Source organism: Symsagittifera roscoffensis, chromosome 6, assembly GCF_963678635.1.
Source record: "Symsagittifera roscoffensis chromosome 6, txSymRosc1.1, whole genome shotgun sequence".
Taxonomy (NCBI): Eukaryota; Metazoa; Xenacoelomorpha; order Acoela; family Convolutidae; genus Symsagittifera; species Symsagittifera roscoffensis.
In genome coordinates, this window is record NC_087067.1 from 33933184 (window position 1) to 33960039 (window position 26856).

The following is a 26856-nucleotide window of genomic DNA, read 5'->3' on the forward strand; positions in this document are numbered from 1 at the left end:
TTTTTTTTTTCGTTCAAAGTTCATTTTTTTCATCTCGTTTAATAAATTTGAGCTCAGGACAATTCCAACGAGCCCAAAACGACGTTTGTAGCTCAAGTGTACATGGAGTAATGATCAGTTGAAAATTTGGGGGGACCCGAATTTCGGCCATTTTGGACGAAAATCGGCCTAAAAGCTAACTTTTATGTTAGTGCAATTTTTTTTCTTGCATTTTTCAAGAGAATTGGGCTGCCCTCCGCTGTCGCAGAGTGCATTCAAGAAAACTTATCAAATAGATTTGAATACTTACCTATTTAATAATTTTATCACAACAATTAGGCTAAAAGCAACTAACAGTATCCTTGCTGGTATTCAATCATATGCCACTTACAGTGGATGTGCGGCTATCATGCCATAGATGGTCATTCAAGGCACCTTGTACACGCTCCATAGGTTTTGACCAGCTGATTTGGCCATAAAACACATTGGGCCAAAAAAAATTCCAAACAATGTCAATTTTCAGTATTTTGTTTGAAATGCATAAATTATAACGTGAGCGTGCAAAATTTTACATGGTATAAGAGCATATTTTTACTCTCGCGCGAGGGCGAGTGTTTTAAAAGTAATGTACATAGACATAAGCTAGTAAGGATATAAATGAAAGCGGAGTAACTCAAATGCCTACGACCATACCATAATGAATGCACCGGTTCTCGTCCGATCACCGAAGTTAAGCAACATTGGGCCTGGTTAGTACTTGGATGGGAGACCGCCTGGGAACACCAAGTGTTGTAGGCTTTTATTTAAAGCAAAAGTAATTCTTTTACTTTTATGCGCTAAGAGTTATTGCTGTTTAAAGTTCGGTGATGTCAAAAAGTTAAGCCTACTCGAGCGTGGTGCAAAAATTTTCAATGGGTCAAATTTTGGCCAAAACAAAAGAAAACCGAAAAATTTCTTTTGCAGTATCAATTTTGTGTACAATCAGCTGCTGATAGGTCAAAAATAATGGAGATAACTTTTGGGGTCTTTGAGTTATAGCCTTTTGAATTTCGGTGATGTCAAAAAAATAAGCCCAATCGAGCCTGGTGAATTGCGCGAACGGCCATAACTTGCCCAAAAATTTTAAAATTTCCAAATTTTATTATTTGGATCACAAGATCTTAGTCAAATCTTGGGGGACTGAGAAAATGAACCAATTTCGTCGGTCCAACACAAAGTTATAAGCTTTTGAAATCTCGGTGATACCAAAAAGTTAAGCCTAATCGAGCGTGGTGCAAAAAATGAAATTTTCAAAATTTTTGTTTTTTTTTCGTTCAAAGTTCATTTTTTCCATCTCGTTTCATAAATTTGAGCTCAGGAAAATTCCAACGAGCCCAAAACGACGTTTGTAGCTCAAGTGTACATGGAGTAATCATCAGTTGAAAATTTGGGGGGACCCGAATTTCGGCCATTTTGGACGAAAATCGGCCTAAAAGCTAACTTTTAAGTTAGTGCAATTATTTTTCTTGCATTTTTCAAGAGAATTGGGCTGCCCTCCGCTGTCGCAGAGTGCATTCAAAGAAAACTTATCAAATAGATTTGAATACTTACCTATTTAATAAGTTTATCACAACAATTAGGCTAAAAGCAACTGACAGTATCCTTGCTGGTATTCAATCATATGCCACTTACAGTGGATGTGCGGCTATCATGCCATAGATGGTCATTCAAGGCACCTTGTACACGCTCCATAGGTTTTGCCCAGCTGATTTGGCCATAAAACACATTGGGCCAGAAAAATTCCAAACAATGTCAATTTTCAGTATTTTGTTTGAAATGCATAAATTATAACGTGAGCGTGCAAAATTTTACATGGTATAAGAGCATATTTTTACTCTCGCGCGAGGGCGAGTGTTTTAAAAGTAATGTACATAGACATAAGCTAGTAAGGATATAAATGAAAGCGGAGTAACTCAAATGCCTACGACCATACCATGTTGAATGCACCGGTTCTCGTCCGATCACCGAAGTTAAGCAACATTGGGCCTGGTTAGTACTTGGATGGGAGACCGCCTGGGAACACCAGGTGTTGTAGGCTTTTATTTAAAGCAAAAGTAATTCTTTTACTTTTATGCGCTAAGAGTTATTGCTGTTTAAAGTTCGGTGATGTCAAAAAGTTAAGCCTAATCGAGCGTGGTGCAAAAATTTTCAATGGGTCAAATTTTGGCCAAAACAAAAGAAAACCGAAAAATTTCTTTTGCAGTATCAATTTTGTGTACAATCAGCTGCTGATAGGTCAAAAATAATGGAGATAACTTTTGGGGTCTTTGAGTTATAGCCTTTTGAATTTCGGTGATGTCAAAAAAATAAGCCCAATCGAGCCTGGTGAATTGCGCGAACGGCCATAACTTGCCCAAAAATTTTAAAATTTCCAAATTTTATTATTTGGATCACAAGATCATAGTCAAATCTTGGGGGACTGAGAAAATGAACCAATTTCGTCGTTCCAACACAAAGTTATAAGCTTTTGAAATCTCGGTGATACCAAAAAGTTAAGCCTAATCGAGCGTGGTGCAAAAAATGAAATTTTCAAATTTTTTGTTTTTTTTTCGTTCAAAGTTCATTTTTTCCATCTCGTTTCATAAATTTGAGCTCAGGAAAATTCCAACGATCCCATTGAATACTTACCTATTTAATAAAATTATCACAACAATTAGGCTAAAAGCAACTGACAGTATCCTGGCTGGTATTCAATCATATGCCACTTACAGTGGATGTGCGGCTATCATGCCATAGATGGTCATTCAAGGCACCTTGTACACGCTTCATAGGTTTTGACCAGCTGATTTGGCCATAAAACACATTGGGCCAAAAAAATTCCAAACAATGTCAATTTTCAGTATTTCGTTTGAAATGCATAAATTATAACGTGAGCGTGCAAAATTTTACATGGTATAAGAGCATATTTTTACTCTCGCGCGAGGGCGAGTGTTTTAAAAGTAATGTACATAGACATAAGCTAGTAAGGATATAAATGAAAGCGGAGTAACTCAAATGCCTACGACCATACCATGTTGAATGCACCGGTTCTCGTCCGATCACCGAAGTTAAGCAACATTGGGCCTGGTTAGTACTTGGATGGGAGACCGCCTGGGAACACCAGGTGTTGTAGGCTTTTATTTAAAGCAAAAGTAATTCTTTTACTTTTATGCGCTAAGAGTTATTGCTGTTTAAAGTTCGGTGATGTCAAAAAGTTAAGCCTAATCGAGCGTGGTGCAAAAATTTTCAATGGGTCAAATTTTGGCCAAAACAAAAGAAAACCGAAAAATTTCTTTTGCAGTATCAATTTTGTGTACAATCAGCTGCTGATAGGTCAAAAATAATGGAGATAACTTTTGGGGTCTTTGAGTTATAGCCTTTTGAATTTCGGTGATGTCAAAAAAATAAGCCCAATCGAGCCTGGTGAATTGCGCGAACGGCCATAACTTGCCCAAAAATTTCAAAACTTCCAAATTTTATTATTTGGATCACAAGATCATAGTCAAATCTTGGGGGACTGAGAAAATGAGCCAATTTTGTCGGTCCAACACAAAGTTATAAGCTTTTGAAATCTCGGTGATACCAAAAAGTTAAGCCTAATCGAGCGTGGTGCAAAAAATGAAATTTTCAAAATTTTTGTTTTTTTTTCGTTCAAAGTTCATTTTTTTCATCTTGTTTCATAAATTTGAGCTCAGGAAAATTCCAACGAGCCCAAACGACGTTTGTAGCTCAAGTGTACGTGGAGTAATCATCAGTTGAAAATTTGGGGGGACCCGAATTTCGGCCATTTTGGACGAAAATCGGCCTAAAAGCTAACTTTTACGTTAGTGCAATTTTTTTTCTTGCATTTTTCAAGAGAATTGGGCTGCCCTCCGCTGTCGCAGAGTTCATTCAAAGAAAACTTATCAAATAGATTTGAATACTTACCTATTTAATAAGTTTATCACAACAATTAGGCTAAAAGCAACTGACAGTATCCTGGCTGGTATTCAATCATATGCCACTTACAGTGGATGTGCGGCTATCATGCCATAGATGGTCATTCAAGGCACCTTGTACACGCTCCATAGGTTTTGACCAGCTGATTTGGCCATAAACACATTGGGCCAAAAAAATTCCAAACAATGTCAATTTTCAGTATTTTGTTTGAAATGCATAAATTATAACGTGAGCGTGCAAAATTTTACATGGTATAAGAGCATATTTTTACTCTCGCGCGAGGGCGAGTGTTTTAAAAGTAATGTACATAGATATAAGCTAGTAAGGATATAAATGAAAGCGGAGTAACTCAAATGCCTACGACCATGCCATGTTGAATGCACCGGTTCTCGTCCGATCACCGAAGTTAAGCAACATTGGGCCTGGTTAGTACTTGGATGGGAGACCGCCTGGGAACACCAGGTGTTGTAGGCTTTTATTTAAAGCAAAAGTAATTCTTTTACTTCTATGCGCTAAGAGTTATTGCTGTTTAAAGTTCGGTGATGTCAAAAAGTTAAGCCTAATCGAGCGTGGTGCAAAAAATGAAATTTTCAAAATTTTTGTTTTTTTTTTCGTTCAAAGTTCATTTTTTCCATCTCGTTTCATAAATTTGAGCTCAGGAAAATTCCAACGAGCCCAAAACGACGTTTGTAGCTCAAGTGTACATGGAGTAATCATCAGTTGAAAATTTGGGGGGACCCGAATTTCGGCCATTTTGGACGAAAATCGGCCTAAAAGCTAACTTTTACGTTAGTGCAATTTTTTTTCTGGCATTTTTCAAGAGAATTGGGCTGCCCTCCGCTGTCGCAGAGTTCATTCAAAGAAAACTTATCAAATAGATTTGAATACTTACCTATTTAATAAGTTTATCACAACAATTAGGCTAAAAGCAACTGACAGTATCCTGGCTGGTATTCAATCATATGCCACTTACAGTGGATGTGCGGCTATCATGCCATAGATGGTCATTCAAGGCACCTTGTACACGCTCCATAGGTTTTGACCAGCTGATTTGGCCATAAACACATTGGGCCAAAAAAATTCCAAACAATGTCAATTTTCAGTATTTTGTTTGAAATGCATAAATTATAACGTGAGCGTGCAAAATTTTACATGGTATAAGAGCATATTTTTACTCTCGCGCGAGGGCGAGTGTTTTAAAAGTAATGTACATAGACATAAGCTAGTAAGGATATAAATGAAAGCGGAGTAACTCAAATGCCTACGACCATACCATGTTAAATGCACCGGTTCTCGTCCGATCACCGAAGTTAAGCAACATTGGGCCTGGTTAGTACTTGGATGGGAGACCGCCTGGGAACACCAGGTGTTGTAGGCTTTTATTTAAAGCAAAAGTAATTCTTTTACTTTTATGCGCTAAGAGTTATTGCTGTTTAAATTTCGGTGATGTCAAAAAGTTAAGCCTAATCGAGCGTGGTGCAAAAAATGAAATTTTCAAAATTTTTGTTTTTTTTTCGTTCAAAGTTCAATTTTTCCATCTCGTTTCATAAATTTGAGCTCAGGAAAATTCCAACGAGCCCAAAACGACGTTTGTAGCTCAAGTGTACGTGGAGTAATCATCAGTTGAAAATTTGGGGGGACCCGAATTTCGGCCATTTTGGACGAAAATCGGCCTAAAAGCTAACTTTTACGTTAGTGCAATTTTTTTTCTTGCATTTTTCAAGAGAATTGGGCTGCCCTCCGCTGTCGCAGAGTTCATTCAAAGAAAACTTATCAAATAGATTTGAATACTTACCTATTTAATAAGTTTATCACAACAATTAGGCTAAAAGCAACTGACAGTATCCTGGCTGGTATTCAATCATATGCCACTTACAGTGGATGTGCGGCTATCATGCCATAGATGGTCATTCAAGGCACCTTGTACACGCTCCATAGGTTTTGACCAGCTGATTTGGCCATAAACACATTGGGCCAAAAAAATTCCAAACAATGTCAATTTTCAGTATTTTGTTTGAAATGCATAAATTATAACGTGAGCGTGCAAAATTTTACATGGTATAAGAGCATATTTTTACTCTCGCGCGAGGGCGAGTGTTTTAAAAGTAATGTACATAGACATAAGCTAGTAAGGATATAAATGAAAGCGGAGTAACTCAAATGCCTACGACCATACCATGTTAAATGCACCGGTTCTCGTCCGATCACCGAAGTTAAGCAACATTGGGCCTGGTTAGTACTTGGATGGGAGACCGCCTGGGAACACCAGGTGTTGTAGGCTTTTATTTAAAGCAAAAGTAATTCTTTTACTTTTATGCGCTAAGAGTTATTGCTGTTTAAAGTTCGGTGATGTCAAAAAGTTAAGCCTAATCGAGCGTGGTGCAAAAATTTTCAATGGGTCAAATTTTGGCCAAAACAATAGAAAACCGAAAAATTTCTTTTGCAGTATCAATTTTGTGTACAATCAGCTGCTGATAGGTCAAAAATAATGGAGATAACTTTTGGGGTCTTTGAGTTATAGCCTTTTGAATTTCGGTGATGTCAAAAAAATAAGCCCAATCGAGCCTGGTGAATTGCGCGAACGGCCATAACTTGCCCAAAAATTTTAAAATTTCCAAATTTTATTATTTGGATCACAAGATCATAGTCAAATCTTGGGGGACTGATAAAATGAGCCAATTTCGTCGGTCCAACACAAAGTTATAAGCTTTTGAAATCTCGGTGATACCAAAAAGTTAAGCCTAATCGAGCGTGGTGCAAAAAATGAAATTTTCAAAATTTTTGTTTTTTTTTTTCGTTCAAAGTTCATTTTTTTCATCTTGTATCATAAATTTGAGCTCAGGACAATTCCAACGAGCCCAAACGACGTTTGTAGCTCAAGTGTACGTGAAGTAATCATCAGTTGAAAATTTGGGGGGACCCGAATTTCGGCCATTTTGGACGAAAATCGGCCTAAAAGCTAACTTTTACGTTAGTGCAATTTTTTTTCTTGCATTTTTCAAGAGAATTGGGCTGCCCTCCGCTGTCGCAGAGTTCATTCAAAGAAAACTTATCAAATAGATTTGAATACTTACCTATTTAATAAGTTTATCACAACAATTAGGCTAAAAGCAACTGACAGTATCCTGGCTGGTATTCAATCATATGCCACTTACAGTGGATGTGCGGCTATCATGCCATAGATGGTCATTCAAGGCACCTTGTACACGCTCCATAGGTTTTGACCAGCTGATTTGGCCATAAAACACATTGGGCCAAAAAAATTCCAAACAATGTCAATTTTCAGTATTTTGTTTGAAATGCATAAATTATAACGTGAGCGTGCAAAATTTTACATGGTATAAGAGCATATTTTTACTCTCGCGCGAGGGCGAGTGTTTTAAAAGTAATGTACATAGACATAAGCTAGTAAGGATATAAATGAAAGCGGAGTAACTCAAATGCCTACGACCATACCATGTTGAATGCACCGGTTCTCGTCCGATCACCGAAGTTAAGCAACATTGGGCCTGGTTAGTACTTGGATGGGAGACCGCCTGGGAACACCAGGTGTTGTAGGCTTTTCTTTAAAGCAAAAGTAATTCTTTTACTTTTTTGCGCTAAGAGTTATTGTTGTTTAAAGTTCGGTGATGTCAAAAAGTTAAGCCTAATCGAGCGTGGTGCAAAAATTTTCAATGGGTCAAATTTTGGCCAAAACAAAAGAAAACCGAAAAATTTCTTTTGCAGTATCAATTTTGTGTACAATCAGCTGCTGATAGGTCAAAAATAATGGAGATAACTTTTGGGGTCTTTGAGTTATAGCCTTTTGAATTTCGGTGATGTCAAAAAAATAAGCCCAATCGAGCCTGGTGAATTGCGCGAACGGCCATAACTTGCCCAAAAATTTTAAAATTTCCAAATTTTATTGTTTGGATCACAAGATCATAGTCAAATCTTGAGGGACTGAGAAAATGAACCAATTTCGTCGGTCCAACACAAAGTTATAAGCTTTTGAAATCTCGGTGATACCAAAAAGTTAAGCCTAATCGAGCGTGGTGCAAAAAATGAAATTTTCAAAATTTTTGTTTTTTTTTTCGTTCAAAGTTCATTTTTTTCATCTCGTTTCATAAATTTGAGCTCAGGACAATTCCAACGAGCCCATAACGAAGTTTGTAACTCAAGTGTACCTGGAGTAATCATCAGTTGAAAATTTGGGGGGACCCGAATTTCGGCCATTTTGGACGAAAATCGGCCTAAAAGCTAACTTTTAAATTAGTGCAATTTTTTTCTTGCATTTTTCAAGAGAATTGAGCTGCCCTCCGCTGTCGCAGAGTGCATTCAAAGAAAACTTATCAAATAGATTTGAATACTTACCTATTTAATAAGTTTATCACAACAATTAGGCTAAAAGCAACTGACAGTATCCTGGCTGGTATTCAATCATATGCCACTTACAGTGGATGTGCGGCTATCATGCCATAGATGGTCATTCAAGGCACCTTGTACACGCTCCATAGGTTTTGACCAGCTGATTTGGCCATAAAACACATTGGGCCAAAAAAATTCCAAACAATGTCAATTTTCAGTATTTTGTTTGAAATGCATAAATTATAACGTGAGCGTGCAAAATTTTACATGGTATAAGAGCATATTTTTACTCTCGCGCGAGGGCGAGTGTTTTAAAAGTAATGTACTTAGACATAAGCTAGTAAGGATATAAATGAAAGCGGAGTAACTCAAATGCCTACGACCATACCATGTTGAATGCACCGGTTCTCGTCCGATCACCGAAGTTAAGCAACATTGGGCCTGGTTAGTACTTGGCTGGGAGACCGCCTGGGAACACCAGGTGTTGTAGGCTTTTAGTTAACGCAAAAGTAATTCTTTTACTTTTATGCGCTAAGAGTTATTGTTGTTTAAAGTTCGGTGACGTCAAAAAATTAAGCCTAATCGAGCGTGGTGCAAAAATTTTCAATGGGTCAAATTTTGGCCAAAACAAAAGAAAACCGAAAAATTTCTTTTGCAGTATCAATTTTGTGTACAATCAGCTGCTGATAGGTCAAAAACAATGGAGATAACTTTTGGGGTCTTTGAGTTATAGCCTTTTGAATTTCGGTGATGTCAAAAAAATAAGCCCAATCGAGCCTGGTGAATTGCGCGAACGGCCATAACTTGCCCAAAAATTTTAAAATTTCCAAATTTTATTATTTGGATCACAAGATCATAGTCAAACCTTGGGGGACTGAGAAAATGAACCAATTTCGTCGGTCCAACACAAAGTTATAAGCTTTTGAAATCTCGGTGATACCAAAAAGTTAAGCCTAATCGAGCGCGTGGTGCAAAAAATGAAATTTTCAAAATTTTTGTTTTTTTTTCGATCAAAGTTCATTTTTTTCATCTTGTTTCATAAATTTGAGCTCAGGACAATTCCAACGAGCCCACAACGACGTTTGTAGCTCAAATGTACCTGGAGTAATCATCAGTTGAAAATTTGGGGGGACCCGAATTTCGGCCATTTTGGACGAAAATCGGCCTAAAAGCTAACTTTTAAGTTAGTGCAATTTTTTTTCTTGCATTTTTCAAGAGAATTGGGCTGCCCTCCGCTGTCGCAGAGTGCATTCAAAGAAAACTTATCAAATAGATTTGAATACTTACCTATTTAATAAGTTTATCAGAACAATTAGGCTAAAAGCAACTGACAGTTTCCTGACTGGTATTCAATCATAAGCCACTTACAGTGGATGTGCGGCTATCATGCCATAGATGGTCATTCAAGGCACCTTGTACATGCTCCATAGGTTTTGACCAGCTGATTTGGCCATAAAACACATTGGGCCAAAAAATTTCCAAACAATGTCAATTTTCAGTATTTTGTTTGAAATGCATAAATTATAACGTGAGCGTGCAAAATTTTACATGGTATAAGAGCATATTTTTACTCTCGCGCGAGGGCGAGTGTTTTAAAAGTAATGTACATAGACATAAGCTAGTAAGGATATAAATGAAAGCGGAGTAACTCAAATGCCTACGACCATACCATGTTGAATGCACCGGTTCTCGTCCGATCACCGAAGTTAAGCAACATTGGGCCTGGTTAGTACTTGGATGGGAGACCACCTGGGAACACCAGGTGTTGTAGGCTTTTAGTTAACGCAAAAGTAATTCTTTTACTTTTATGCGCTAAGAGTTATTGTTGTTTAAAGTTCGGTGATGTCAAAAAGTTAAGCCTAATCGAGCGTGGTGCAAAAATTTTCAATGGGTCAAATTTTGGCCAAAACAAAAGAATTTTACAGCAAACTCTCATAAAAATGCACAAAGTTATTGTCAACCGAATAAAGACTCAATTTGTTATAACTTACCTTTACATACACACGATGAAGATCATTTTCATCACCCACAAATTCTTAAATTAGCCTCCGGTACACACACCGAATGGATTTTAAACAGAGATAAAAAACACAATGAAATTTACCAAAAAGTAACAAAAAAGTTGTTACAAAGACAAAACATTAATGAACAAATAAATTCACGCTTTACACCAGCCTCCGATTTAAAAATTGGAACATTTGTTTTAATACCCAATTTTAACACTCAAAAAGGAATCTCTAAAAAATTACAACCCCTTCGTAAAGGACCATACCAAATAATTGCCAAACCCACTGATGTCACATATAAAATCACTGACTCAGACAAAAAAGAAATTGTTCAACATCGAAACAACCTATTACCTTATTACCCAAAAGAATACGCCCTACGCGAACTAACTCAATTATATTCGTTCACAGGTTTAAAAGTTGTTCAAAATAACCCACATACGGAGAATAAAACAAAGGAACAACATGACATTCATCTCGAGAACCAAAATAAAAAATCAACTATAACGAAAAACAATACAAAAAAGCTAGATCAAAATATACCTCAAAAAGAAAGAAAAAATTGAAAATTGACAGAAAAAAAAATACCCCAAGAACAAATCGACAAATCAGAACATAGAGAGTCATCACGACTTAGAAATCAACCACGTAATAACTATAAAACATTCATTCCACAATCTAAAATATTAAAGAAAGTCGAATTTCAAAAACAGCTTTAATTTTATTTTAACAATTTTTGCACCTCTGAAATATTTTGAACTTTCATTTTTCAAAATAACATACTGACAAACAAGCAACGATTCTAGTTCAAAATTAGCCAATAGGATTCATCCAATCCGTCACCTTCTCTAACTCTAAGACAAACCAACTAGACGAACGATATTAAACTCCAGGCATATCTATAACTATAACTTTGCGACCTCCAGGTCAAAATTAAGCAAACCACTCCAACTTGACAACTAAAATAAATATCACCATAATATCATAACCCTCCCTTATCTAATAACCCAAAGATCAACAATATTTCCCCATCTCCGATCTCAAATACCCCCCAAACAAATATGTCAAATTAGCCTAAAGTAAAAGAACGACCATTTTAATTAGCCTAAAGTATAAAAATCTCAAAAATACCCCAGATCACTTAACAAATAAAAATAAAGACAAAGAAGACCTCCCGATCACCATAAAATTCGCCCCCAACAATTTTTCACAAAACTCAACCCACTTGTCAAATAACCAATAAATAATTCGACCACACTTGAAAATTGCCTCAAACAACAAAAAATATTCGATCGAGAAGCCATTTCTTAAATGCTCTTCTCTCGACCAGTCAACATAATTCTTAACATTCTCATAAACTTTTTAACGATATTTAAACTTTTAATCATATTTCTTTTTGATACCTTTGAATCTTTTGTAATAATCTTAATCATTTTTTTGCAATATTTTTTAAATTTTCTATTCCATATTTGAACTATACCTCCAACTTTCGAAAGCTATTGACTATATCCACAGGTACGATTCACAAAACTTATCTAAATGATACGAACCATTTTTAGTAGAACAGATATTTTTTACTATGTGTAATTTTTGTAACATTTCTATCATCCCTCATCTTGACAATATGCAAATGTATAAAAAAGGCAATCATCACATTCGCCCTAGCAACAATCCTCCTAATTCTTTTTCTAGAAGAATACTATAATAAACATAAATTTTTCCACTAAAAGAATAAATAAAAAAACATCAAAAACTGCTAACCAACAACCACTCAGTCAGTCTTCACCGACATCATCCCAAGATAACCCAACACCATCTTCAACTACCCAAAACCCCCAAACATTCACACGAATTTCCTTTCAAGATAACCCATATACCTTTGAAGAACGACACGCTCGCTTATCTGAACCACTAGAACCAGTTCAACGACAAGCACCTCTAAGCGAACCAACATATAACTTATACCCAACACTACCACAAGAATTAAGTAGAATACGAAATCCTAGTCAAAACCAAAATACAGTCGAAATAAATAGACAAATTATACATCCTCGACGAAACAGAAATTTTCAAACTCCCGAGTTCATTTTGATATACCTCAATCCCCATCACAAAGTACTCCAGAAACCCCTACGCTTCTTTCACAACGTAGCACCTCAAGCCTACCCTCAGACTACTTAGGTTCAACACCAACATCTGAACAAATTCGTGAAGACCCCTTTAACCCCACAAACCAAACATCACGACTACCATATTGGACAACACATTCATTCACACAAGGTGAACCAAATTTAATCAATGACCCAATAGATATTTCTACGGATACAACAACATCCTCATCACTACCAGAAACATTATCACTACCATCAACACCATCAATAAGCCAGATTTCACCACCGTCTTTTAACTTAATTTTCCCAAATAAACTCGACGCTAGATATCGAGAACAATCATCAACAAATATTCCTTTAAGACTAGACTGGAATACATTCACTGCACCTCCACCATTATTTGGACAACACCCAGAAAGTAACCGACTCCACAACTGGGCACTAAATAGACTACAATATAGACAAGACATCCACGAAGACATTCGTGATCATAACATCCAAATACTCCAACAAAATAGTCTACAATTAAAATTTGAAATCACGGTTAAATTAAACAACATTACTCAACATCCCTATCCATTAAACCCACCAAATATAACAGCTCAATCCCTACCACCACCATTTATAACAACTGAAGTGATATACAAATACGACAGATATACCAAAAAGACAATTGGTTACATCACATTTTATAACCCATACTCAGGATTGTCATACACATGTATATTCTAAAAATTTTAATTTTTCTCCAACTCCTTTTTATAATAACCTCCAATGAAAACATAAACCCTTCCCCCCGCACAGGACCCCAAGATTTATTAGTAACACATTACGATTGTGAAGAAAACGAACAAAAAACACTACACAAATATGCAATAAATCAAGTATCACAATGCGAAACAGAACCACAAGCTATAGAAACAACAAATGTAATAGCGACACTTTATTCAAAAGCCCGAGCAACAACAGTTATAGGATATAAATTCACAGCAACATTTTCTGAAAAGAAAGTACATTGTTCACAAGTCTCAAATGGAAATAACAACCGACTTGACCACGAATCATTCTACCAGAGTAATATCGAACGACTTTTACATCTCAATCCCGAAGATTGTAAAAACGAGTTACTAAGACTAAACATCACAAGAAATAAAAACACAGATAGAAAATTAGTATATTTCCAAGTTTTTGCAGATTCTGTACATCAAGCAGAACTTGAAAGATATCAAGGACATATAAAATTAGATGAAAAATACCCATACAACGGCGCTCACGGAAGATTAACTTATGACATACACGATAAACACTGGATACCACACATTGGTATAAATGACCCATCAAACTGCAAAGCAGACACGAAAAATAAAGGATATCAAGAAATAATGTTTTTCGATTGGAAAATACAACTCGAAAAAATACAACTCACTCGCGATTTATCTGACAACACCATGATCTATCAAGGAATTAGATTACCTTGTAAAAACGATCAAGGCTATTGCGACCCTACAACACGAACACAAGCAACAATTGTTTGGTTCCCCGAAGACACATGTACAACATTTCAAGTAGCAAAAATACACGCTCGTATGATAAAATTTCACGAAAAATATTTTATACAAACAATTCCATATGAACAAGTCCATCCATCACGAAAACAAAGTTTTAATTTTAGAAATATACACAATATAGAAAATAAATTGACACGTTTTCAAATATATCAAGAAACAAAACTTGCGTGTAAATACAGAAATCCACTTCACAGAACACAATATTCCGAGATATTAGTTGAATACGAAAAAGGATTCGACATGACCACTGGAAAAGTAAAAATCGACCCATACGACACAAGTCATCCTATAAACGAAGGAACATCATATATACCAGTTAATTTTCAAAAAAGTAAAGATCAACCTGGTGGACATCTAAAACCCCATGACACTAGAAGAACACGTTTACAAGAACTATCACTAATGAATAGTACATATTTCGGTAATATCCACTATGATATTCGCCTAGATATGAAATTAGACTACACAATTAGCCGAATTTTTCAAGAAATGTCACTCTCTGAATTAGAAACACTTCACCAACTATGCGAATTAGAAAGGACACAAATCCTACAATCACTTGCACTAGCAGTATTAAAAATACCCTACGCAGGATATTTATTATCAGGAAATAGATCAAATTTTTTAGACTATGAAGGAAACATTTAATGGTTTTATACCTGTACCAAAAAAGTATCACCACTATATGTTTTTGAAGATAAACGATGCTATAAAAGAATCCCTATCTTTTATAAGAATAAAGTACATTTCGTTGACACACTTTCAAGACGAACATATTTCTGGGATACCGCAGTCCCATGTGGATCAGAAAATAGCCACAATGTAGTTCAACTGAACCCTGATGAAGATAAATATTACCTTCTTACCCCATATCCCACATTAATGCAATCACTCAAAAAATTTTCACCTGAAAGCATAAGAGCTATTGCTCGAAACCCAAATATTGACCTACAATCAATCGGAATATATTCAAAATCCGATATCCAGCATCACATTAGAACACAACAATTCCAAGAATTATTAACACAAATGGACACTATACAAAGACAATCAATTGATCAAAACTTACGCAAACTTGCCGAAACCGCAGGATTTGCAGATATTTATACACAAGATCATAGCGGATATTTTAAAGACATTAAAGACTATATATATCTAAACGGTGAAAAATACAGACCACAAGATATTTTACCTATAAATATTTTTAGCTTTGTTACACTAAAAAATGAAATTCTCGATTTTCTAGGATGGCCCTACTACATCTTAGAAAAATTGACTATTTTATACGCAATGTTTAACTTTATAGGATTTCTTTTTTCACTCTTAAAAGGAATCTACAATACATGCGCTATACACACACAAGTAAATAGACAAGCAAGTGTAGCACGCATACTATTTGCAGGATTTTTTGGAATTTTTTCATCATCAATAAACAAAATTCTTTTAGACGCACAAATAAAAGAATACAACACAAAAATAGCAACAAGACAGAACACATACGACGAAGAACATAACAATGTAGACATAACGCCTACAGCACCACAGTTACCACCCCTACCACATAACCATCCATTATCACTAGTCCCACAAAATTTTCGAAATTTAGCAATAACACATAATCCAAATTTTAGACCAACCATATCACAAAGTCCCATTCAACATATAATGACACACCATTCACTAGATGAAAATACATATGAACAAATTATAGAACAACCCCATACCACCGCTTTTCAGTCTCAAAATAATAATTTTTTTAGCCCACGATGAGCCGACAACTTGGATCCCTACACCGCTCAAATTCCCACCCAACCAACCTCAACACTCCCATTACAATAATTCCACTTTTTGCTTTCCCGCCACCCGATTTTCCAACCAATAATGTAACATCAGGCATGAATTCAGACACTAATTCACATATCTCAGTTTTATACTCCATTTCACAACTTAATAACCCAAATATTGAAACCCCTGATGAATTTGCAGACTCTGAACCATCTCCATCCAATAATTTTCAAACCAACTCCTCAGTTTTTTCAAAACCCCTTTTTCAACCAATCCCGCCAAATAACCCACTTCCATCCATTTCTACACCCTCTTATGCTTCACAAGTCACCCCAACCTACTCTTCATTTCATTCAGACCGATCATCCAATTCTCCAGATACTCCCCAAATCTCCCAGGAACTAGATAATTTTATCACCCTACAACAACAACCCTTCCACCTTGAAAACCCCACTATAAATCAGATTTCATCCACAATAGAATCATCAAACCCACCTACCCCTACACCCTCTTCAGCTTATACCGCATCATTGGCACCATCATCCACATCCACCGAATCATCAAATAGCACTAATAGAGCTTATCGCACTTTCAAAAGAAAATTCCCGAACCATCCATTTCCAACAAAACCAGGAACAGCCCGTGAATATATTAATCACCCAAATCACACTAACACGAAAGATTTTTTTAGCAATCACCCTACCTTCATTTCCACAATATACTTTGAACACTTCTAACAACACTAACGACACACGTAGTTTTGTAGATGAACAAGTTTTAATGCCTTCACTTCATTGGACATCATATCATCATTTTACTAACCCCCTTTGCCTACCTTTATCTAATACTCACATCGATATAGAAATAAATCAAGATATGCTATATCGAGTCACCACATCACTAACACATAGACAATTTACTTATATAGGATATAAAAAGTCACTAAAAACACACACTGCACCCCGAGCTAACGAATACACGCTAGAATATTACGATCACAACATCATCCGAGCTAACCAAGACCAATTTTTAGATGATGACCGTTTCGCTAACCCACAAATCACAGAACATTTCTTCATCAAAACACCATGTGTATTTACACTCAATATATTTGATCGCAAATTCGATCACATCATTTCTGAAGCACTAACCGACACACAAGCTTACGAAAGTTTTAAAGAAAAATTTCAATTATTTTCACTAACCTTTCATTTCCTTGCACCACTTGAACGAGATTTGCACTGCTCACACGATATTATGTTACGCACTAAACAAACCCACACATATACATATTATCGCTTCATACAAAATCACTTTGATCTACACACTCCATCAAGACAACCACACCACCGTTTTCAATTTATTAACTCTAAATACACTTCACCATTTTTTCTTAAGTTCACATATTGCATCAAAAATACTAACCTTCACCGCATTCTTCGCAATTATGATCCCATAACCCAAATGTATATTTTTTGTCCCATCACGAAGACCTTCAACGCAGAAGAATCCAGACCCTTGCTTATCCCACATGAATTTATTCAACCTATAGAAATCCAAAAATTAGAATTCATCCACAACACTAAATACAATCACAAATTATATAATCTCATCCAAAACACAGCTTATGATTTTGCAGTTGGCACTGAAGAACTAAAAACCATTAAAGAACTCCAATTGCTTTGGCCACTGCTTCAAACTAAAAATATCATTCGCATACTAGCAAAATTACTAACTAACTCCGACATAACACACGACATCTTCCCCCACGGTTTTTTCCCCGACGACTAACAGGTAAGTATAATTTATACATATTCTTAACTAATAAATTCAAATTAAAAAACTAACCATTCTTTATCCATGTCTCATTTTGATTTTTAGTTTTCATCTCACGATCATCTGCAAAATACACAAAAGAAAAATAAAAAATAGAAAACTTCTTCAAATTGTTCAAAACTCTAATAATCTTTTGCACCAGCTAAATTAAATAAAGTTCATACCAATGTAGTAAATTAATTTATAAATTATTTCCCTAAAAGCAGTAATTCTAATAATGATGAAAATTTGTAACTTAATTTTTCCCCAAAAACTAGCAGTAAAATTGAAATTCTATGTAGTAAATTGATAAGACGAAAATGCAGTACTAACCTTTTGATATTTCCATTCACTCGCACAAGAATTCTATCCAAACTCGCACAGCTCGCCCACGAAGAATTGTTTAAATAATGAATTTTAGTTTCAAGCTTTCACACTCATCAACTCTAACACATGATAACAAGTTTCAAACTTTCCTTTGACCCGGTTGGAAAGGAATTATATACTAAACAAAACTAACCAATGCAGCTTACTAAACACCACAACACATAGAATAACAGCATGACTAAGAAAAGGAAACCAACGGTACCCAAACCGGATTAACCCAGTTTAAAACAGGATAATTTATTCTTTTGAAGACTATTATAAAGTCTAAGAAAGAAATAATAAAACACAAAAAAGTCGAAAGACAAACCCATACCAAAAACAATTTGATTTTTGAAAAAAGGACACAACCAACGAAACATAAGAAAAACCACAATAAACCCAACATAAAAAGTTATCACATAACAGGACCTCTCACAGAAACCGCACGAAATCATACTCCCACTCCTGGCCTAACCCACCAAAGAGGACGTCCTGAGCATGCTCTATAGCCGGCCTAACCCACCGCGCTACATCCACGCTTTGTGACCACACTTCTATTTTTAATAAGAGGTACTCAAGGGTGAGTAACTCTTCAAAATAACCGAACTAAAACAAAAAGCTTTTGTGAAAACAACTAACCAAAATCATAATTAAAACACCAAACTAATAAAAATTTTATAAAATGTAAATTATACCTTGCAGTATATAGATCAGCATACAACACCAAAGACGAACATCCAAAACAAAATGACCCCACTACACTCGAAAAAGAATGGCCAACCACAATCAATATGCCGCCCACAATCACAACTCAAAGGATTTAGAGTACGACTTGACTTCGCAGAAAAGGACTTCATTGAACTAGAACAATGACCACCTCGATGTTCAAGTATACGTACAGATCCGAGTAACCAGGCATCCCCTCCACGCACAACCTCCACGCCATTCCCAGACAAGGTCAACCCAAAAGAAGTTCTCTACATGGAACAGAAAAACCTGTCATAGCCAACCATTCTGAAATCAGATTTGAGTTTGTTGCGAAAACCCAGTCGTTGTCATGAGAAGACACAACGATTGAACCTGGAACTTCTCTAACAAGAGAACCCAGAAGAAATATGATGTTCGCCAAATACCAACGTCCATCATCCATCCTTTGAATTGCAGAAAGACTATTCTAAAAAACTCTGTAAAACCCGGATGGGTGGAACCTGATCTAAACTACATTTTATGATTGGATAAATTAGATATTTTACCACTGTAAAATATTTAATATTAACCAATCATGATCCATCTAACTAACAACCCACTTATTTGTAAGTGCTGAAATTACTTGTTTTTTCAGCACCAGAGAGATTTGAATTTAACTTAGAACCTAGTTGCCTCTCCAAAAGGAACTTCAGCAGCCGCAATAAACCAGTATACCCTAGATCTATTGAGCCTAGCAGAGACTAGTTAAACAACCTGAGACTAGATAGTATAAGAGTAAGATTAGGATCGGTATTAGACTAAGAAGTTGCACGAATCTATCCGGCCGAAAATAAGATAGCGTGACGAGCAGACGGTGTACCCTATCCGAAATTACTCTATGAGTTAACCACATCGGCCCTAGCTCACTAATCGAGCGTGGTGCAAAAATTTTCAATGGGTCAAATTTTGGCCACAACAAAAGAAAACCGAAAAATTTCTTTTGCAGTATCAATTTTGTGTACAATCAGCTGCTGATAGGTCAAAAATAATGGAGATAACTTTTGGGGTCTTTGAGTTATAGCCTTTTGAATTCCGGTGATGTCAAAAAAATAAGCCCAATCGAGCCTGGTGAATTGCGCGAACGGCCATAACTTGCCCAAAAAATTTAAAATTTCCAAATTTTATTATTTGGATCACAAGATCAAAGTCAAATCTTGGGGGACTGAGAAAATGAACCAATTTCGTCGGTCCAACACAAAGTTATAAGCTTTTGAAATCTCGGTGATACCAAAAAGTTAAGCCTAATCGAGCGTGGTGCAAAAAAGGAAATTTTCAAAATTTTTGTTTTTTTTTTTCGGTCAAAGTTCATTTTTTTCAGCTCGTTTCATAAATTTGAGCTCAGGACAATTCCAACGAGCCCAAAACGACGTTTGTAGCTCAAGTTTACGTGGAGTAATCATCAGTTGAAAATTTGGGGGGACCCGAATTTCGGCCATTTTGGACGAAAATCGGCCTAAAAGCTAACTTTTAACTTAGTGCAATTTTTTTTCTTGCATTTTTCAAGAGAATTGGGCTGCCCTCCGCTGTCGCAGAGTGCATTCAAAGAAAACTTATCAAATAGATTTGAATACTTACCTATTTAATAAGTTTATCACAACAATTAGGCTAAAAGCAACTGACAGTATCCTGGCTGGTATTCAATCATATGCCACTTACAGTGGATGTGCGGCTATCATGCCATAGATGGTCATTCAAGGCACCTTGTACACGCTCCATAGGTTTTGACCAGCTGATTTGGCCATAAAACACATTGGGCCAAAAAAATTCCAAACAAGGTCAATTTTCAGTATTTTGTTTGAAATGCATAAATTATAACGTGAGCGTGCAAAATTTTACATGGTATAAGAGCATATTTTTACTCTCGCGCGAGGGCGAGTGTTTTAAAAGTAATGTACATAGACATAAGCTAGTAAGGATATAAATGAAAGCGGAGTAACTCAAATGCCTACGACCATACCATGTTGAATGCACCGGTTTTCGTCCGATCACCGAAGTTAAGCAACATTGGGCCTTGTTAGTACTTGGATGGGAGACCGCCTGGGAACACCAGGTGTTGTAGGCTTTTATTTAAAGCAAAAGTAATTCTTTTACTTTCATGCGCGAAGAGTTATTGCTGTTTAAATTTCGGTGATGTCAAAAAGTTAAGCCTAATCGAGCGTGGTGCAAAAATTTTCAATGGGTCAAATTTTGGCCAAAACAAAAGAAAACCGAAAAATTTCTTTTGCAGTATCAATTTTGTGTACAATCAGCTGCTGATAGGTCAAAAATAATGGAGATAACTTTTGGGGTCTTTGAGTTATAGCCTTTTGAATTTCGGTGATGTCAAAAAAATAAGCCCAATCGAGCCTGGTGAATTGCGCGAACGGCCATAACTTGCCCAAAAATTTTAAAATTTCCAAATTTTATTATTTAGATCACAAGATCATAGTCAAATCTTGGGGGACTGAGAAAATGAACCAATTTCGTCGGTCCAACACAAAGTTATAAGCTTTTGAAATCTCGGTGATACCAAAAAGTTAAGCCTAATCGAGCGTGGTGCAAAAAATGAAATTTTCAAAATTTTTGTTTTTTTTTTCGTTCAAAGTTCATTTTTTTATCATGTTTCATAAATTTGAGCTCAGGACAATTCCAACGAGCTTAAAACGACGTTTGTAGCTCAAGTGTATGTGGAGTAATCATCAGTTGAAAATTTGGGGGGAACCGAATTTCGGCCATTTTGGACGAAAATCGGCCTAAAAGCTAACTTTTAAGTTAGTGCAATTTTTTTTCTTGCATTTTTCAAGAGAATTGGGCTGCCCTCCGCTGTCGCAGAAAGCATTCAAAGAAAACTTATCAAATAAATTTGAATGCTTACCTATTTAATAAGTTTATCTCAACAATTATGCTAAAAGCAACTGACAGTATCCTGGCTGGTATTCAATCATATGCCACTTACAGTGGATGTGCGGCTATCATGCCATAGATGGTCATTCAAGGCACCTTGTACACGCTCCATAGGTTTTGACTAGCTGATTTGGTCATAAAACACATTGGGCCAAAAAAATTCCAAACAATGTCAATTTTCAGTATTTTGTTTGAAATGCATAAATTATAACGTGAGCGTGCAAAATTTTACATGGTATTAGAGCATATTTTTACTCTCGCGCGAGGGCGAGTGTTTTAAAAGTAATGTACATAGACATAAGCTAGTAAGGATATAAATGAAAGCGGAGTAACTCAAATGCCTACGACCATACCATGTTGAATGCACCGGTTCTCGTCCGATCACCGAAGTTAAGCAACCTTGGGCCTGGTTAGTACTTGGATGGGAGACCGCCTGGGTACACCAGGTGTTGTAGGCTTTTATTTAAAGCAAAAGTAATTCTTTTACTTTTATGCGCTAAGAGTTATTGCTGTTTAAAGTTCGGTGATGTCAAAAAGTTAAGCCTAATCGAGCGTGGTGCAAAAATTTTCAATAGGTCAAATTTTGGCCAAAACAAAAGAAAACCGAAAAATTTCTTTTGCAGTATCAATTTTGTGTACAATCAGCTGCTGATAGATAAAAAAAAAAGGAGATTATTTTTGGGGTCTTTGAGTTATAGCCTTTTGAATTTCGGTGATGTCAAAAAAATAAGCCCAATCGAGCCTGGTGAATTGCGCGAACGGCCATAACTTGCCCAAAAAATTTAAAATTTCCAAATTTTATTATTTGGATCACAAGATCATAGTCAAATCTTAGAGGACTGAGAAAATGAACCAATTTCGTCGGTCCAACACAAAGTTAAAAGCTTTTGAAATCTCGGTGATACCAAAAAGTTAAGCCTAATCATGCGTGGTGCAAAAAATGAAATTTTCAAAATTTTAGTTTTTTTTGTTCAAAGTTCATTTTTTCATCATGTTTCATAAATTTGAGCTCAGAACAATTCCAACGAGCCCAAAACGACGTTTGTAGCTCAAGTGTACGTGGAGTAATCATCAGTTGAAAATTTGGGGGGACTCGAATTTCGGCCATTTTGGACGAAAATCGGCCTAAAAGCTAACTTTTACGTTAGTGCAATTTTTTTTCTTGCATTTTTCAAGAGAATTGGGCTGCCCTCCGCTGTCGCAGAGTGCATTCAAAGAAAACTTATCAAATAGATTTGAAAACTTACCTATTTAATAAGTTTATCACAACAATTAGGCTAAAAGCAACTGACAGTATCCTGGCTGGTATTCAATCATATGCCACTTACAGTGGATGTGCGGCTATCATGCCATAGATGGTCATTCAAGGCACCTTGTACACGCTCCATAGGTTTTGACCAGCTGATTTGGCCATAAAACACATTGGGCCATTAAAATTCCAAACAATGTCAATTTTCAGTATTTTGTTTGAAATGCATAAATTATAACGTGAGCGTGCAAAAATTTACATGGTATAAGAGCATAATTTTACTCTCGCGCGAGGGCGAGTGTTTTAAAAGTGATGTACATAGACATAAGCTGGTAAGGATATAAATGAAAGCGGAGTAACTCAAATGCCTACGACCATACCATGTTGAATGCACCGGTTCTCGTCCGATCACCGAAGTTAAGCAACATTGGGCCTGGTTAGTACTTGGATGGGAGACCGCCTGGGAACACCAGGTGTTGTAGACTTTTATTTAAAGCAAAAGTAATTCTTTTACTTTTATGCGCTAAGAGTTATTGCTGTTTAAAATTCGGTGATGTCAAAAAGTTAAGCCTAATCGAGCGTGGTGCAAAATTTTTCAATGGGTCAAATTTTGGCCAAAACAAAAGAAACCCGAAAAATTTCTTTTGCAGTATCAATTTTGTGTACAATCAGCTGCTGATAGGTCAAAAATAAAGGAGATAACTTTTGGGGTCTTTGAGTTATAGTCTTTTGAATTTCGGTGATGTCAAAAAAATAAGCCCAATCGAGCCTGGTGAATTGCGCGAACGGCCATAACTTGCCCAAAAATTTTAAAATTTCCAAATTGTATTATTTGGATCACAAGATCATAGTCAAATCTTGGGGGACTGAGAAAATGAACCAATTTTGTCGGTCCAACACAAAGTTATAAGCTTTTGAAATCTCGGTGATACCAAAAAGTTAAGCCTAATCAAGCGTGGTGCAAAAAATGAAATTTTCAAAATTTTTGTTTTTTTTTCGTTCAAAGTTCAATTTTTCATCTCGTTTCATAAATTTGAGCTCAGAACAATTCCAACGAGCCCAAAACGACGTTTGAAGCTCAAGTGTACGTGGAGTAATCATCAGTTGAAAATTTGGGGGGACCCGAATTTCGGCCATTTTGGACGAAAATCGGCCTAAAAGCTAACTTTTACGTTAGTGCAATTTTTTTTCTTGCATTTTTCAAGAGAATTGGGCTGCCCTCCGCTGTCGCAGAGTGCATTCAAAGAAAACTTATCAAATAGATTTGAAAACTTACCTATTTAATAAGTTTATCACAACAATTAGGCTAAAAGCAACTGACAGTATCCTGGCTGGTATTCAATCATATGCCACTTACAGTGGATGTGCGGCTATCATGCCATAGATGGTCATTCAAGGCACCTTGTACACGCTCCATAGGTTTTGACCAGCTGATTTGGCCATAAAACACATTGGGCCATTAAAATTCCAAACAATGTCAATTTTCAGTATTTTGTTTGAAATGCATAAATTATAACGTGAGCGTGCAAAAATTTACATGGTATAAGAGCATAATTTTACTCTCGCGCGAGGGCGAGTGTTTTAAAAGTGATGTACATAGACATAAGCTGGTAAGGATATAAATGAAAGCGGAGTAACTCAAATGCCTACGACCATACCATGTTGAATGCACCGGTTCTCGTCCGATCACCGAAGTTAAGCAACATTGGGCCTGGTTAGTACTTGGATGGGAGACCGCCTGGGAACACCAGGTGTTGTAGACTTTTATTTAAAGCAAAAGTAATTCTTTTACTTTTATGCGCTAAGAGTTATTGCTGTTTAAAATTCGGTGATGTCAAAAAGTTAAGCCTAATCGAGCGTGGTGCAAAATTTTTCAATGGGTCAAATTTTGGCCAAAACAAAAGAAACCCGAAAAATTTCTTTTGCAGTATCAATTTTGTGTACAATCAGCTGCTGATAGGTCAAAAATAAAGGAGATAACTTTTGGGGTCTTTGAGTTATAGTCTTTTGAATTTCGGTGATGTCAAAAAAATAAGCCCAATCGAGCCTGGTGAATTGCGCGAACGGCCATAACTTGCCCAAAAATTTTAAAATTTCCAAATTGTATTATTTGGATCACAAGATCATAGTCAAATCTTGGGGGACTGAGAAAATGAACCAATTTTGTCGGTCCAACACAAAGTTATAAGCTTTTGAAATCTCGGTGATACCAAAAAGTTAAGCCTAATCAAGCGTGGTGCAAAAAATGAAATTTTCAAAATTTTTGTTTTTTTTTCGTTCAAAGTTCAATTTTTCATCTCGTTTCATAAATTTGAGCTCAGAACAATTCCAACGAGCCCAAAACGACGTTTGAAGCTCAAGTGTACGTGGAGTAATCATCAGTTGAAAATTTGGGGGGACCCGAATTTCGGCCATTTTGGACGAAAATCGGCCTAAAAGCTAACTTTTAAGTTAGTGCAATTTTTTTTCTTGCATTTTTCAAGAGAATTGGGCTGCCCTCCGCTGTCGCAGAGTGCATTCAAAGAAAACTTATCAAATAGATTTGAAAACTTACCTATTTAATAAGTTTATCACAACAATTAGGCTAAAAGCAACTGACAGTATCCTGGCTGGTATTCAATCATATGCCACTTACAGTGGATGTGCGGCTATCATGCCATAGATGGTCATTCAAGGCACCTTGTACACACTCCATAGGTTTTGACCAGCTGATTTGGCCATAAAACACATTGGGCCATTAAAATTCCAAACAATGTCAATTTTCAGTATTTTGTTTGAAATGCATAAATTATAACGTGAGCGTGCAAAAATTTACATGGTATAAGAGCATATTTTTACTCTCGCGCGAGGGCGAGTGTTTTAAAAGTAATGTACATAGACATAAGCTAGTAAGGATATAAATGAAAGCGGAGTAACTCAAATGCCTACGACCATACCATGTTGAATGCACCGGTTCTCTTCCGATCACCGAAGTTAAGCAACATTGGGCCTGGTTAGTACTTGGATGGGAGACCGCCTGGGAACACCAGGTGTTGTAGGCTTTTATTTAAAGCAAAAGTAATTCTTTTACTTTTATGCGCTAAGAGTTATTGCTGTTTAAAGTTCGGTGATGTCAAAAAGTTAAGCCTAATCGAGCGTGGTGCAAAAATTTTCAATGGGTCAAATTTTGGCCAAAACAAAAGAAAACCGAAAAATTTCTTTTGCAGTATCAATTTTGTGTACAATCAGCTGCTGATAGGTCAAAAATAATGGAGATAACTTTTGGGGTCTTTGAGTTATAGTCTTTTGAATTTCGGTGATGTCAAAAAAATAAGCCCAATCGAGCCTGGTGAATTGCGCGAACGGCGATAACTTGCCAAAAAATTTTAAAATTTCCAAATTTTATTATTTGGATCACAAGATCATAGTCAAATCTTGGGGGACTGAGAAAATGAACCAATTTCGTCGGTCCAACACAAAGTTATAAGCTTTTGAAATCTCGGTGATACCAAAAAGTTAAGCCTAATCAAGCGTGGTGCAAAAAATGAAATTTTCAAAATTTTTGTTTTTTTTTCGTTCAAAGTTCATTTTTTCATCTTGTTTCATAAATTTGAGCTCAGAACAATTCCAACGAGCCCAAAACGACGTTTGTAGCTCAAGTGTACGTGGAGTAATCATCAGTTGAAAATTTGGGGGGACCCGAATTTCGGCCATTTTGGACGAAAATCGGCCTAAAAGCTAACTTTTAAATTAGTGCAATTTTTTTTCTTGCATTTTTCAAGAGAATTGGGCTGCCCTCCGCTGTCGCAGAGTGCATTCAAAGAAAACTTATCAAATAGATTTGAAAACTTACCTATTTAATAAGTTTATCACAACAATTAGGCTAAAAGCAACTGACAGTATCCTGGCTGGTATTCAATCATATGCCACTTACAGTGGATGTGCGGCTATCATGCCATAGATGGTCATTCAAGGCACCTTGTACACGCTCCATAGGTTTTGACCAGCTGATTTGGCCATAAAACACATTGGGCCATTAAAATTCCAAACAATGTCAATTTTCA

At 36.3% G+C, this 26856-nt stretch overlaps 14 non-coding genes across 14 annotated transcripts; all 14 read left to right on the plus strand.

Annotated features, from left to right (window-relative positions):
* Positions 1-658: 658 nt before the first annotated feature.
* Positions 659-777, plus strand: LOC134849228 (5S ribosomal RNA). The gene has a single exon (XR_010163265.1). It is a non-coding gene; the product is annotated as a 5S ribosomal RNA (ribosomal RNA).
* A 1160-nt stretch (positions 778-1937) lies between these two features.
* Positions 1938-2056, plus strand: LOC134849986 (5S ribosomal RNA). Its single transcript, XR_010163967.1, has one exon. It is a non-coding gene; the product is annotated as a 5S ribosomal RNA (ribosomal RNA).
* Positions 2057-3014: 958 nt separating this feature from the next.
* Positions 3015-3133, plus strand: LOC134849987 (5S ribosomal RNA). Its single transcript, XR_010163968.1, has one exon. It is a non-coding gene; the product is annotated as a 5S ribosomal RNA (ribosomal RNA).
* Positions 3134-4291: 1158 nt separating this feature from the next.
* On the plus strand, positions 4292-4410 carry LOC134848943 (5S ribosomal RNA). Its single transcript, XR_010162992.1, has one exon. It is a non-coding gene; the product is annotated as a 5S ribosomal RNA (ribosomal RNA).
* Positions 4411-5195: 785 nt separating this feature from the next.
* Positions 5196-5314, plus strand: LOC134849046 (5S ribosomal RNA). Its single transcript, XR_010163090.1, has one exon. It is a non-coding gene; the product is annotated as a 5S ribosomal RNA (ribosomal RNA).
* A 784-nt stretch (positions 5315-6098) lies between these two features.
* LOC134849047 (5S ribosomal RNA) lies at positions 6099-6217 on the plus strand. The gene has a single exon (XR_010163091.1). It is a non-coding gene; the product is annotated as a 5S ribosomal RNA (ribosomal RNA).
* Positions 6218-7378: 1161 nt separating this feature from the next.
* On the plus strand, positions 7379-7497 carry LOC134849988 (5S ribosomal RNA). Its single transcript, XR_010163969.1, has one exon. It is a non-coding gene; the product is annotated as a 5S ribosomal RNA (ribosomal RNA).
* A 1160-nt stretch (positions 7498-8657) lies between these two features.
* Positions 8658-8776, plus strand: LOC134850226 (5S ribosomal RNA). The gene has a single exon (XR_010164196.1). It is a non-coding gene; the product is annotated as a 5S ribosomal RNA (ribosomal RNA).
* A 1162-nt stretch (positions 8777-9938) lies between these two features.
* LOC134849095 (5S ribosomal RNA) lies at positions 9939-10057 on the plus strand. Its single transcript, XR_010163137.1, has one exon. It is a non-coding gene; the product is annotated as a 5S ribosomal RNA (ribosomal RNA).
* Positions 10058-20624: 10567 nt separating this feature from the next.
* On the plus strand, positions 20625-20743 carry LOC134849193 (5S ribosomal RNA). Its single transcript, XR_010163231.1, has one exon. It is a non-coding gene; the product is annotated as a 5S ribosomal RNA (ribosomal RNA).
* A 1160-nt stretch (positions 20744-21903) lies between these two features.
* LOC134849178 (5S ribosomal RNA) lies at positions 21904-22022 on the plus strand. The gene has a single exon (XR_010163216.1). It is a non-coding gene; the product is annotated as a 5S ribosomal RNA (ribosomal RNA).
* Positions 22023-23179: 1157 nt separating this feature from the next.
* On the plus strand, positions 23180-23298 carry LOC134849002 (5S ribosomal RNA). The gene has a single exon (XR_010163048.1). It is a non-coding gene; the product is annotated as a 5S ribosomal RNA (ribosomal RNA).
* A 1159-nt stretch (positions 23299-24457) lies between these two features.
* Positions 24458-24576, plus strand: LOC134849003 (5S ribosomal RNA). Its single transcript, XR_010163049.1, has one exon. It is a non-coding gene; the product is annotated as a 5S ribosomal RNA (ribosomal RNA).
* Positions 24577-25735: 1159 nt separating this feature from the next.
* Positions 25736-25854, plus strand: LOC134850219 (5S ribosomal RNA). The gene has a single exon (XR_010164189.1). It is a non-coding gene; the product is annotated as a 5S ribosomal RNA (ribosomal RNA).
* Positions 25855-26856: the final 1002 nt, after the last annotated feature.